Raw genomic sequence first — 14,331 nt, 5'->3', positions numbered from 1 at the left:
CTGTAGGTGTTGCTGTATAAAAAGACACGAGGGGTGTGTAAAAGGCTACAGCAGAGTGGTGCGGTCGTTGAAACGAGCCATGGTCCTCGTCTTCTCTCACTTCTCGCCTCCTCGTCGGACCAATGCTTCACATGACACGGACTGAGAGTCTGCTCTGTATCCGATCAGACGTGTACAGGAGAATCGCGACACCTGTGCTCATCATCATCGTCGAACGGACTCGTCCGCTCGTGATGCTCACAGTTCAGCCAGCATGCTTGCACCTGAGACTGAGGGTGACGGAGATGAGAGTCTACCGTGTATTTAGAAGAAGACCTTAAATCAGCATCTGCTCTGGTGTCCAAGGTCTTTCTTCGGGGCAGTTAAGTCATCTGTGTATGTACTGGTCAATACTTGCCAATCAGTGTATGTGAATGTACAAAATGTTTTTTTTTGTTTTTTTGTTTTTTTTTTAAATATGTATGTCTATTTGAGTTTTGCAAACACAAAAAGGCTGGGCTCAGTTGAACTGAGCTCCCTTTGATATTTTCAGCACTTCGTCAAGTGAACGGTTGCATTTGTGTGTCCTGATTTCACCTGGCCCACCAAGCTACTTCCCCAAACACCATTCACCCCTGAATCACTCTTCTACGAGAGGGAGAGTGCGTATCGTCCGCATTTGTGGGGCGAGAACAACCCGGTTTCCGCACACTTAACACTCTCGATTATATCCCCACCCGTTTGTATCTCTGTGGGAAACTTGATCCACTTCATGTGTCCATGCATGCAATCGAACATCACACACGTTTAATTAAGGTCCTTATCTTTGATTTTATCAAGTGCCAATGAGTCAGCTGATGGAAGATTTTTACCTGACTGCCACCCATGTCTTGTTGACGCAGACAATAAGAAGCCAATCTGCGTCGGTCTACTTCGACCTAGTGCCAAAAAAAAAAAAAAAAAAAATCCTGTCATGTCAGATTCTTTGCCAATGTGTCACACACACAAAAAAAAAACGGTTTATGCTTTACAGCGAGAGCAAAGGTGTCATGTTTGGAGTGTAGAGCTGCTCGAGTGGATCCTTGAATAACTGGAAGGAGTTTAAAAGAAATCACAAAAAGGTACGAAACGCAAGCAAATGAAGAAGAAGAAGAAGAAGAAGAAGAAGAAGAAAAGGGATATTTGGAGGAAGAATTCAAGAGCAAAAGAGAAATAGTTTGTTTGTTACTTGAATGCGTCTCGTGACTTTAACCAAACAGTCGCACGGCTAAAAAGCTGATGTGGACCCACCCACCCCACCCTACCCCCGCCCCTCCTCCAAATGATAGATTCCATCTTCTGAATAGGTGATTTCATTTCCCTCTGAGATATATATATATATATATATATATATATTTGCTTGTTGTTTACATCAAGTACTTGAAAATATGTCGTATTAACGTTTTGTACAGAATACTACAAGTGTGTGTGTGTGTGTGTGTGTGTGTGTGTGTGTGATGATAAACACCATGAGTGGGTGAAAGGTGCTTCTTTTCTCCGTGGCCTTACATACCCACCTGCTCACTGTTGCTGATCTTATTAGTCGTCAACTGGGGCACAATTCTTTCAGTGCTTCGCAGCCCAGTAGTTCTTTTGTTTTTTTTGGTTTTTTTTAATTCAGCAATGCCTGTTGCAGGCTCTCTGCAGTGAGATAAGTGTGAGGAAAAGGTGAAGCGGTGCACGGCCTGACTCGGTCAGACACACCCGTCTGCCTCGGCACTCGGTTTGCCGCCGCTGTTTGAAGAGAAGTGTTGAGAAAGGAAGAGGTAGAAAGAGAAGAAACCCCTTTAGCTCTAGTTTCCCCTGCTCCAGCTTTGAAGCTCCTCTTTGATCTGAGTCGGTCGTGTGATCAGGAGATGGAAAGAAAGAAAGAAGAAATTCAAGGCAAGGAGAAATGTAAGATGGGGTGATTTTTGACATGCTATTACTGAGTCGGGCCAGTGGGGGCAGAAGCGGGTAAGCCAGACTTTACTCCCTCATATGAAAAAGCACCTTTTCACTCCCTAACATCTAGGTACACAATGGCACACACAGATCCCACACACAAAACATAAAGCTTCTTCCTTTTTGATTAAGGTGTCTTCCCAATGTCAGCAAATAGAATTGTATCCTCCTTCATACCTCACATTGCTTGTTTGGAGTAATGCTTTTTTTTTTTTTTTTTTGAGTCATTTTTAACAGGACCTAAATGCCTTTTCCTGTTCCAAGGGATGAAATGTAGGTTCATTAGAGTCCTTCCCAACTCTTAGATGAGCTCCTCCTCTAGAGTGTCTTTTGGTCTTTCTCTCAAAGATCATTTTTATCAGGACATGGTTTTCCTTTTTTGTCTTTTTGTGAGACTGTTTTGCATGCGTTTTAATTCACGATTTAGTTGTGTGTGATGTATCCATGTCGAGCTGTGCCATCATGAGTCTGACTGCAATGCTTCCTGAAAGTCCATTTGTAAATGTCTTAAATCGCAGCAGAAAGCACCTTTTTTTTTTTGTGAAAGAGATTTTTTGTTTGTTCACTTTTGTTTTGGTTACTTATAGTTTGTTTCTGGAAACCTTTTGAACTCGGTTTGAACTGAGGAAAGGGCCGTTTGTTTACTCTTTCTGCAGCGCAGAAATACCGTTTGACTACCAGTTGTGAGTTTAGATGCTCCTAAACACAACCTCAGTTCAGTTCAAGCTGATTGCAGATGGAAGATGTTATGTGCACTTTTTTTTTTTGCTTTTGGTGTGATGTGTTGCCAGATAGATGATGTTGTGGTTCTGACTGGCACATGTCATCATTCCATATATGAAAGAAAACATTTAATTAGCTTCTTTTATTCATGACGTCAGCCAGAGGAACTGAAATCCAGATCAATGTAATAATCTCAAAATATCACCAAGTATAAAATGAGTATCCTTACATTTTAAATCCACATTGTAAGCAAACCTTTTGTAGACACTGGAGTTCTGTAAAATAGTAATTAATGGCAAGATGATGATGATGATGATGATGATGATAATAATAATAATGGCTGTCTGTTCTTGTTTTATAAAAGTGTTGTGAAAATTGTAAGAAACTTAAAGTATTTAAAAAAAAGGTTTGTTCTCTTGCTTTTTATTTGCTTTGGTTTTGTTATGATAATATATTATTGTGTACCTATTGTAAATATGAAGCACACCTATTTTGCAAGCCAAGGATTCACTTTGTACTGTTGTTATATATAAATAAACTTTGCTGGTTAAAAATTGCATAATGATGAAAACTGGATTCACGTCTTTTTGTTGAGACCAAACCATTTATGTTGGCGTTTCTTGACTAAGACGGAAGTTACTGTCACTGTCACTGTTGGTCAGAAACATTAGCTTTTAAACACATGACGGATAATTAATATAGTTAATATGGACTGGAGAAAATTAAATTCTGGTGCTCGGAAGACGGAAGATATGAGCGTTGACAAACCATGTGCTGTCGGCCTGTAATCAAACGTTTTTTAATATATTTTCTGTCCAAATAAGAACCACACATTCTCAAATAAACAAAATGCATATGGTTGAAAATATAACTGATACTGTTTGTTTTTAAGAAATTAAGACAGTGTAGCATGAAAAAAGCAGTTTTCATATTAAAATTGCAAGGTCCATTAATTATTAATTAAAAGGTCCAGTTGTATGCAAATTAACAATATCACAGACACAAACCTGTGGCAACCAAATTTTGTAAAATTTGATTTATTTTATTTTAGTTATGGATTTGGGGCACAATAATATTAAAATGTTAGTCCCTTATACAAAAATTAGACGAATAACAATGTATAGGGTAGTAATATGAAATAAAACATGTAGATAGAGATGACTGGAAACAATTATAAGGAAGATATGAGCCACACTGTTTATTTACATTCCTGCCGCAAGGAATTGTGGGTAAGATTCATGGCCAATCCAGTGTGTGTGGTATACTCAAAGTAATACTTCGTTTACAACATGCAAGTGGCTACACTTTTGGTAATAGATTAAATTGTCATTCCACTCGATTTGAAAGTCTGACCAGAAACAGTCCGTTTTGTCTGTAACTTTTCGTTTGTAGCCTACGTTTCTGGATCTTTTTCGCAAGCTAGCGCGACCAAGATGGCGCCGAATTAGCCATTAGCACTTCCTGGCTGCAAACTATTCATGGATTTTTAACCAAGAGAAGAAAACGTTGTGGTTTTTCAGGCAAGACGTGGAGCTTGTTGGGCGCCGGGTTTTTTTCCGGATTTATGGACATTTACATCGCAGCGGACATCAGAAAGAAAGCTACCAATGAAGCATGTAAGTCACAGTGAATACTGCAATGCGTGTTTTGTGTGTGTCTGTATGTGGAGGGTTGATTGAATGATGTTATTTTGATGCAGGTGCTGACTATGTTGATAAGTTTACTAAAAGTGTTTCTGTTTTTTTTTTTACTATGTGTATATGTTTAGGGTTTATGCCTATCATTCTTTCCTCATATCAGTGAACACAAAAAGCCTGTCGCAGGTCAGAATAATAAAGTAATGGAAAGTTTTCTCAATTTTTAGTTGGCTAATTAAAGCTCTTGTGCATAACTTTTTAAATATAAACAAGTATCTTCTACATTCAGATTGTCAAATGAGGTCACACGATGATGATTTAAGCCTAGTATAGGTGTGTGTTTTATTTACCAGTTGGCTGCAAAAAATGAGCATTCGTAATAATTATGCATTTTGCACTATTTATTTTTAACTATGCTGTGCGAAAAAAAGCGAGATGGCTGTGTTGGGAACCAGGGAGTGGGTTCTACTGCTAAAAATAAACATTGAAGTTCAGTTGGAATTCATAATTGTACTTTAATAATCTAGCTTGTGTGTTTTTGCTTCTCATAAGCATGATGATCTGATGCTGACAATGTGTGCGTTGTTAATAGAAGGCTAAACTAATCATGTGCCTTTAGATATTTGCCCGATTACTTACAGAAGTTAATTTCAAAGTCCCAATTATACTTGGAATACTTGATCCCGTAATGATTAGAGTTATGATTTAAGGTTTGTTTGGGCCTCTGAAAAATGTTCATGGAGGAGTACATTACATTTTAAAAACCTCTGTCCCAAAGTGAATGTTTTGCACATTCTCAAACTCCTATCACAGGGCCTCCCAAACTTTTTAAAGTGGGGGTCCACATTTTAAATAATGGAAAAAAAATAACTAAAACATTGTGACCTAATTCTTAAAATAAATCATGGCTCAAGGGAATTTGTGCATAATATATTGTTTCTGACAAGTGAACAGACATCTTTTTATCCAGATTTTTTCAAAAGATAATTTTAAGCATGTATTATTTAAAGCTGATACACACTTTGTAAATGAGACTATTAAATGAATGTGGGCAAAGTGAACAAGATAGTTCATTGTTGAGGCATTGTGCATTTTAATATTACGCACACCCTGCAATTGTCTAATGGGGTCCTGCTTGCTTTTAAGTATTGCATCCCAGTCTCGTGGACAAGAAGAGAACACGTATATCGGCTTTTTCTTATTCTCTCTTTCGACTTTATATGATTTAAGAAAAAACAGACAATCTCACTTTGCACTTGATTGTAGCACTTTTAATACCGTGCAGCCTGGACAGTAGTTTCATTAACTTAAGTATGCGTTTTGCCCCTGAGTTAAAGTTGTGTAAACCAGTTAGTTGTAGTTTTAAACGTCTTTAAAGAGAAGAAAAAAACAAAAAATAAACTTTGAATATATATTATAAATATTTCACAAATCTGGGGGAAAAGTGATTTTGTGTTTCAAACGCAGTGTGTTTGTGACATGCACACACAAGGATATGTCGTTATTATTTCAAATTATTGTAATATTAATAATAAATAAAAATTGACTGAGCCATATTGTCCAACTGTAGTTACCCTCTATCTTCCTGTTGGTCTACCTCACATACACAGCTGTAGTATTTTCTTTAGCTGAGCCTTTGATAATGAGCCTAACATCCATTTCTTGTTGCTGTCTGCTGAATCATATGGATTATTATGGCGGAAGCTATGACTGTGGTAGAAAATAAATCAGCCCCCTCATGTGGCTCAGAGGTATACTGCAGATATACATTGACCGTAGGTTTTTGTGTGGGAGTGTGGATGGTTGTTTGTCTCTATGTGGTCCTGTGATGGACTGGCGACCTGTACCCCGCCTTTCACCCTATGTCAGCTGGGATTGGCACCAGTGACCCTCATGTGGAGCGTAAATGGATGGAAAAATGAATGACTGAATAAGTAAAAGGATTGGAAATATCTTCCAGGTTCCTTTTGAAATGACTGGTTCGTGACTGTCCTCTCTCTCTTCACCTGCATACTGTAGCTCAGAGTTCATCCTGAGAGTCTCCGTTTCCCACTCACTTCCTGGCCAGCAGCTAATACAATCGCACACTGTTGTAACATGCTGAATTGTGCTCATTTGTCTTCATGCAAGTCCATTAGTTCAGACTGGACTCTGCTTCTCTACACTACCTCAGGCGCTGCAATCACATTAGTGCCACTGGAGGTTTGGCTCAGTTAGTTTAGCTGGAATGAAATGGCCCTGAGGTCAGTGATTCCACTGGGGATGAGTGTGGACGACCACTGGTGCACAAGTAGATGTGCCCATACTTTCTTATAACTGTCCACCATTTGGATCCACCTGTTTATATTTCTGTCAGAGAGTAAACAGTGGAAAGAAGCAGAGTAGAAGCACTGCAACACTACCAGCACTACCAAAACAATGAGGCAGGTGGAGCATGCATCTAAGACATGTTTACAATCGGATTATATTATATCATCTCATATATCTAACTTTTGCAGAAGTAGATAACTCAACCCTCACGTTGAGGACAAAGTGGTAGATGATGAATGAATCAATCAATGAATGTATAATATGCCACAGTTTCCTTAAATTATCCAAAATTTCCTGCACATTCTTGATTTTCCTATTTGGAGTATTTTCAAAGTTCCTGAATGAAAGTTCCAGTGGAAAGTTTATTGAAATTCACAGGGGTTCCCCCCCCCCCCCCGTGCAACCCGAAGTGTTTACTGAGATTGAGTACTGATGGAAACATCGCTGCTCAACTTCCTGGTGCCATCAGTACATTAAGCGGTATTCTATATCTTGAGTCCCTTGGTTGCCCCCCCCCCCCCCCCTGCTGTATTTCCTTTGGGGAAGGTCTAATCCCCGCTGCCTCTAATCCTGTACTGCTGGGACCAATTCAAATTCACGTGGGATTTAACGCCCTGTAATGCCTTTACAAGTAGTAAAGCTGACATCCCATTCGTTCAGGGTAGGATTCTCAGCCTGGATTACAAGACAGATTCTGAAATAATTAATGTGTTTTGGCTACAGGAGGATACCAGGGGTGATTTCATCTCCATTTCAGAGAATGGTCATATTTATTTCAAAAAGTTGGACCTCTGTGTTTCTCATTCTTGATGGCTTTTGTTTTTCATTTGATAGCAACATCAATATAATACATGTTCAGTATAGATTTACATAATGTTTATCCTTAGAGCAAACACAAAAACACATAGCTGTGAATGTTTTCCCCCCGAGATGTCACGTGAGAAGTTAAAAACCACAATTAACTTGTTTTTTCAACATCATCAGGGATTTGTGAGTCAACCCTGTCACTATTTAACCATGTCAGCGATTATTAGCTTCTTCTTTTTTTTGTTTGTTATTTTTTACTGTAGCTGCATTTGGAGAGTTGTTCATTTGTAGCTGACAAGCGCTCATTATATTTATAGACTCAAATTGTCCTCAAACAAAAACACCCGTCATGCTCCATTAATCTAGTCTAGATCTCCTGTACTTCATTCTCAAGACTAAATAAAAAAAACCCCCACTAAATATCAGTTTTTATACTAGAATAGCTAAGAGTCATATTGACTGATATTTTCAAAATGATAATAATGATTACTGTATATTTTGTATCACGATAAATCAAGTATGTAATGGCCTGAGTATGTTTTGATAATTAAAGCGTACCTTCATATTGCCCATGTGCTAGAAATATTCTGCTGACATCTGTGGTACCTTACCGCTCTCTGGGAATGACCGATCTTGAGTATAGCTTTTTTAAATGTTTTTTTTACGTCTGTGGTGTCACTCCCTCGCTGCACGAGTGACGCATTTATCGTCAAGACCGAAGAAGTGCGTCGAAAGAAGCACACATCGCGAGTAGAGAAAGATGGCTTCATACACTTGGTGGGAAAACACCAAATAGCAGAAAGACATTTTTTTCATTATAGTGCTTAAAATAAACATGGACTTTTAATACTATTGTATTTTAATCTTGATCACAATTTTTGGCCCCTTGCGAAAGTGAATATACGATGATTCACATACACAAAGCAAATCAAGCACTTCCGAAACAACTGTGTTATGTTTGACTCGTCTGTGTCAAACACAACACAGCTGCTGCTGTTCCGGCACCGTGTAGCTCCAAGATTCCTGTACGGAGTCTGGGAGACTAATCAGCAGTGTTGTTGCTAAATACGCCGTTAAATATTGAGATTTTAGACGTTTCTTTGGTAATTGCTGGAGATTGACCCACGTTTTTTTAGGATTGTTGAGTCTTTTTAACAGATCTACAGGTTGGCACTGTTCAGCTCGATTCTTATGTCGCACGTCTCTTCCTGTGACCGCACTCGGGCCAATCAGTGTCCGGCAGTCTGGCGAAGTCACGCATCGTACCTACTCAGTGCGTTTGGAACCTCGCCTCGGGGGGGGATACGAGCTACACAATGGAGCTTTAACGTGGCGTTTAAATTGAATTTTCTGGAGGTAGTGGATGAAATGATTGAGAAAGCAGGGGTGATGTAATTTAACACAGGTGACCATCTGAGCAGTAGGGTGTGACAGAAAAGAGAAATGCTGCTGATGCAAGATAAGATACAGGACGCAGTGCTCAAGCTAAGCAAAGCACAAGTAAAAGATGGTGGATGTTGGCTGGACAAAATTGCAAATGAATGTGAATCCAGGTGTCATGAGCGCTCGGAACGGGCTCTATTTATAGTGTGGCTCCCTGCTGTTGGAGCTGTCACTCACAGCGTGCTCTGCAGCCTCTCTCGCCTGGCGCCTGCTAGCCGCTCTCTCATTAGAACTCCACAGCACAACTCACGCTGGCTACGTCTGTGGGTGCTCTGCATAATTCACAGGTTAGAGAGTCATTCAGGAGCATGTGTTAATCGCACACTCGCAGAGACATGTCGCACATGCACACACGTCACACGTATGCACGCGCACACACGCATGAAAAAAGGCACAACCCAGAATGCTGGCCATTATGGAAACCTAAATTACATACTGCACATGTCATATGAAAATGAAAATGAGGCACTGAAGGACATTTTAATGAAACGGTATTTTCATTTTTCTGGAAATAATCTGAACATTGGATGAAGCAGGATCAAAATATGTATTTCATTTTCTTGGCACAGAGCCTTTTTACAGAGTGAAATGTGTTTTTGAATATCTCTACCACTTGATACATCGTTGACGACTGCTACAACAGCTATAAAGGAAAAATCAATATCTGCCATGGTTACATGGTTGCTACTGAAGTGAAGATTTCTAGCCAAGACTATGTGGCGAAAAAAAAATATTTTGGGAAAACAGCCAATGTTTACGCAGATACGAACAAAATATCTGTATTGTAATTAAAAATCTGTACGAGAACAGGATGGGTTACTGTGGCGACCCCTAAAGCGAGAAGAAGAAAGAAGAACACCCGTATCTGTATTTTGGTTGTTTCCTTTGCACTCGTCTAAAAGAAGACATGATAGATTGCAGCAGATAATCTAGATAATCCGTGCATGTAAAACAGTATCTGCAGTGTCTAACCATGCGTAGATGTGTGAGACGTTTCCCGCTGACATTTGTGGCGACACTGCCAGAGTCTCCATTGACAAGAGTGGCTGACAATCAGTGTCTTTCTGTGGATGAGACTCGTCCCTGCTCCCTGAGATGCTAATAATGCACTCCCAGCAGGACCGCTGTCAGCGTCCTGTTGTGTGACCTTATCTCTTTTAGCACAGCGCAACAAAAAAAAAACGTAGAGGTGGGTGGCATCCATTCGACCCAGTGGCCCCCAGTCCACCCCTACCAACTGTGCTTGCTAACAAAAAGTGCATGTTTAAGTATTTTTCAGCTATCCAAAGGCACTGGGACAATAGCAAGAAGACGGATGAACTGGTTAATTTTTATTTTAATTAATCATTTGATTGAGTTTTTTTTCATCCTCATGATATGATACTTACCATGATAGAGAGGCCACGGTACAATGCATATTGCGATACTCACTTATTTTTATTATTTTTAAAAATGACCGTATCCTATCGACGCAGAATTTATTACGACAGCTGCCAATGAACGTGTCAACTGACCTCTGCTGCCACCCATTGGCTTTATACCACATTGCGCTTTAGGTGGCTGAATCGATTGAGTAAAATCTGAATCAATACTTGCATTGGCAAAGTGTTCCTGACAATATTCTGCTGTATTGATTTTTTTTTTTTTCAGCACAGAACTACTATATACGTTATTGCTATTTAATATATATATGAGCACTGCAGTGCGGGCAGAAAATGAAGATGTGGGAAACTGACCTGAAGTGTTATTTAATAATTGCTGATTTAAGACGAGACGTTTTGTGTATTATTCATTTTGTGGCCACCGGGTTCCCCAATTTCTTTTCAGAGATCTTCAGAGTCAACCTCTATAAATCATTTGATTTGGTGTGATTTTGTGCATCATGTGTACACACACACACACACACACAGAGTGACACAAACTTGACTACGCTGTTGCTTTCAGGTGCAGAGTGCAGGTGAGAAATGCCTGCCAAATTTCCCCAGCTAGAGCATTCATTTGCATATATGCAGATGTTAATTACCAGTGGAACTTGTATGGGCCAATCGGCAGGCTGCTGGAACAGGTTGCGCATTGCTCTCTTACCCCCACAGGTCGCCGTTTCCACGGTTACTCCCCCGGCTGATAATAAAGATAATCACCACCGATTTCCTTCATGGCTCATTTTCTCCGGCTTGCTTCTGAAAGGCCAGAGCACCGGTGCCTGATTTTCCACGCTGAGCTCTTATCAGCACACCAGGGCTGAGGACCAGGGCGGGGGCCAAGTCGGCACAGCACCTGCCACATGCTCACCAGAGGGGACAGAGTCGTTCAGTCAGGGCCTTTGGATATGGAGGGGTAATGAGTGTGAGATCATCCATCCGGTATCGTGTAATTGTGGTTGTAATAAAGGCATTGGATGAGAGCGGGGTCAGATCAGATGAGATCAGGTGATGGTGGTTAGCACATGGAGTGACAAAAATGCCTGGCCAGTTCAGCAAAATGAAAGTAGGTTTTTATATACTGCGTGTGTGTGTATATATGTATATATATTTTTTTTTTTTAATTAGAGCCGAGTAAACGCAATCAATAGAGAATATACATCAGTCATTATCAAAAAGATCTTTATTATTATTATTTTACATGTTTTTTTCACTTGTAAATATAATCTGCTGACAATAAATATTGCCTGTTGCACACGATACATCAAATGATACCTCTTAAAGCAACCCATCTGTTACAAGGCCAATACAATAGATCCAATTCATTCTCACCGTCTTGCTGCCTCTCTATCTTGCCCACGCCCCCCCCCCCCCACACACACACACACACACACTTCTTCTTCTTTCTTTCTTTCTTTCTTCCCGTGCTCCCTTGAATCCATTGTCCAGATAGAAACGTGCCTGGGATAGCAAGGCTTTGCTTTCGGCACACTTCTTTGAGAATTATTCAAGGCTTAGGAGTTTCTGTGAAATTAATATTTGATGTGCAGGACCTGAGCGTCTCCTGACGAGCCCAGAGCAAGACTTCAGAGAAGGAGCGCGGTGAGGTGTGCAGCTCCTCGCTTCAAAACATACACAGGCTCTCATCCACTCACCGCCATAGCCCCGAAAAAGGTTTTATGTTGGCGCGTTACTGAAAGAAAAGGTCTCTATCATAAAATCTGGAGGTTGTCTGATCCTATTTTGTATGACTGTTGTTTTTTTTTTTTTTGCAACACCTAAGTTTACTCTTCTCCTTTTTTTATACACGCATCTGAGCTGCTCTCATATTTTTTTCTCTCATTTTGACTTTGAGACATGACATGTTTATAGCTTTACAGCATAGCTTTACAACAATCAACACCATGTTTTCTATGGCAAGCATTGAGAAATAATAACAGATTTGTAGTCTCTACTATTGCCGCAAGAGGGCAGAGTTGAGTCATTCAGGAAACAATTTTCCTTTTGTGATGGACATGGAATGTTTTTTTTCTTTTCAAACCCTGGTCTTACAGCGCCATCTCATGGTTTACATGTGAAATCATGTTGTGGACAGATTTTCCTTGTAAAATGTAAAACACACCGCCCAAAAGAAGCCCAAACCCACTTTATACAGCTGTATTAGAAGGCTATTATTTATTGTTTGAACAATAGGGGAAAAAAAAAAAGTTCCTGAAACCTTATATCTGTGGAAAAATAGTTATAAAATATGTTTAACAATTTTGCTTGATCCTTTTGTAGATTTTATTAGATTCCCAAGAAACTGTAACATTAGTTGATACAGTCTTTGGCAACAAAGGCTGCAAATGGCTTGAATTACCAAGTGTTGTACTGAAAGACCCCTGTTGCCGCTGACGGTTTGTCTGTATGTGAACGTACTCCAGAGATGAATTGAAGAGATGCATGTAATGAGAGCCATCTGGGCAGCCTGCACGCTAATTAATTAATCCTGCAGACCTTATCTGGCCATGTGCTCCCAGAACACACGCAGTTGTACTTTCAGGACACCGAAGCTCCTGTGTCATTTTATACGAAAAAAATGATGGTTCTAATGGATACCCGAGCAAATTAAAAACGTATGTTTGTATGTTACGTTATTGCTGTAAGCCTCCACTGAGGCCAAAACAACTCATGCAACGAGTAGTTGCATAACTTGGACAGTAAAGCCTAATAAAGGATTGCTTTATTGGATTGTGATTGTGAAATAGCAAAAAAAAAAGTACTAAAGTAGTACTAAATGTGATGGTCTCCACCTCTGCATGGGCTACCCTGTGCATCAACATGCATAGAAGAGAATAGATGCAATCAATGAAAGCCTGATCGTAGGTTCAAATCCTCCAGGAGTTGTGAGTGAATACCTCAGAGACTTAAAGCATGACCAGCCGACACCACCCTCTCAACCTTGAGAATAAATCACTTCAAGATGTCTGCAGAGTCACCCAATCAGAGCCAATTAGGGATAGTAACAGGCCTGTAGAGTTTGCCCTTTTCAAAAAAGAGGAAGCCTGGGACAGAGAGGACAAAATTGTGAAGAGACAGAAGGAGAGTCAGGAGGAAAGTGTGGGGGATTTGGGTTATGTGTTTGAGCAGACAACATCTATTTTGTTAACATGAGCTTGGATTTTGGTCGCTAGGTTGATTGTTTTCATCGCGTTGCTGCGGGTATTCGATCTTATGCCTTCAAGACCGAGTGTTCGTGAAAGTCTGAAACACAGTTCATGCCTGTTGTGCACATTGGGCTGTGGCGGCTCTGTGACATGGGACTGATTTCATGAACAATAGGAGTAGGCTTCCACCAAAGGGGAGTGCTAAAGAAGAACATCTGTAAGGGATCAAGTCAAAGGAGAGAATGAAGGCGATTTAAGGGGGTGGGGGGGGGGCGGAGAGAGAGAAGGAAAGGCAGGATTTTGGCAATGCAGTTTAACAACGCAGCCCTCTCATTTAACTAAGCACGTCATGCATATCGGAACTAAACGAATCAGAGGGGGGAATTTCGGTGACTCCACACAAGATTATCTACACAATATTCAAATGTTGTGTTTACTCCTGCAGCACATGTCCAACAATATTTTGAAGCTCGTGGTCATACAGAAGCATTCTTTGAGTCTCTCGGAACATGATGTAATAACAAAAGACATTATTGAGGCCTCTGTTAAATTTCCTGTTTGCTTCCGACTCCTCTGGCAGTCTGTTCCCCGCAGCGGGACCTGTCACCGCTGGTATCAAGATAACATTGATGTCATCATGTCCCGACAGTTGCCTTTGTTTGTTTGTTTTATCTGGTTTGTTTTCTTTAGGTTTCTTGGTGGCTGAGGATCGAGTTTCTTTACTCGAATGTTTACAGCCTGCAGTGTTTTGAATTTCCAGTGATTTGAGCTACCCCAGACCGGTGTGCTCTTCACAGGGATCAGCTCTCCAGAGTATTTTTTGCTAGATGTCTGGCTGTTGTGTTACACTCATGTCTTCCTGTGATTCTCTTTCCACAGAGT

The sequence above is a fragment of the Microchirus variegatus genome (genome assembly GCF_963457635.1).
Source record: "Microchirus variegatus genome assembly, chromosome: 9".
Taxonomy (NCBI): domain Eukaryota; kingdom Metazoa; phylum Chordata; class Actinopteri; order Pleuronectiformes; family Soleidae; genus Microchirus; species Microchirus variegatus.
The sequence above is the reverse complement of the archived record's forward strand: the minus strand, read 5'-3'. Positions refer to the sequence as shown.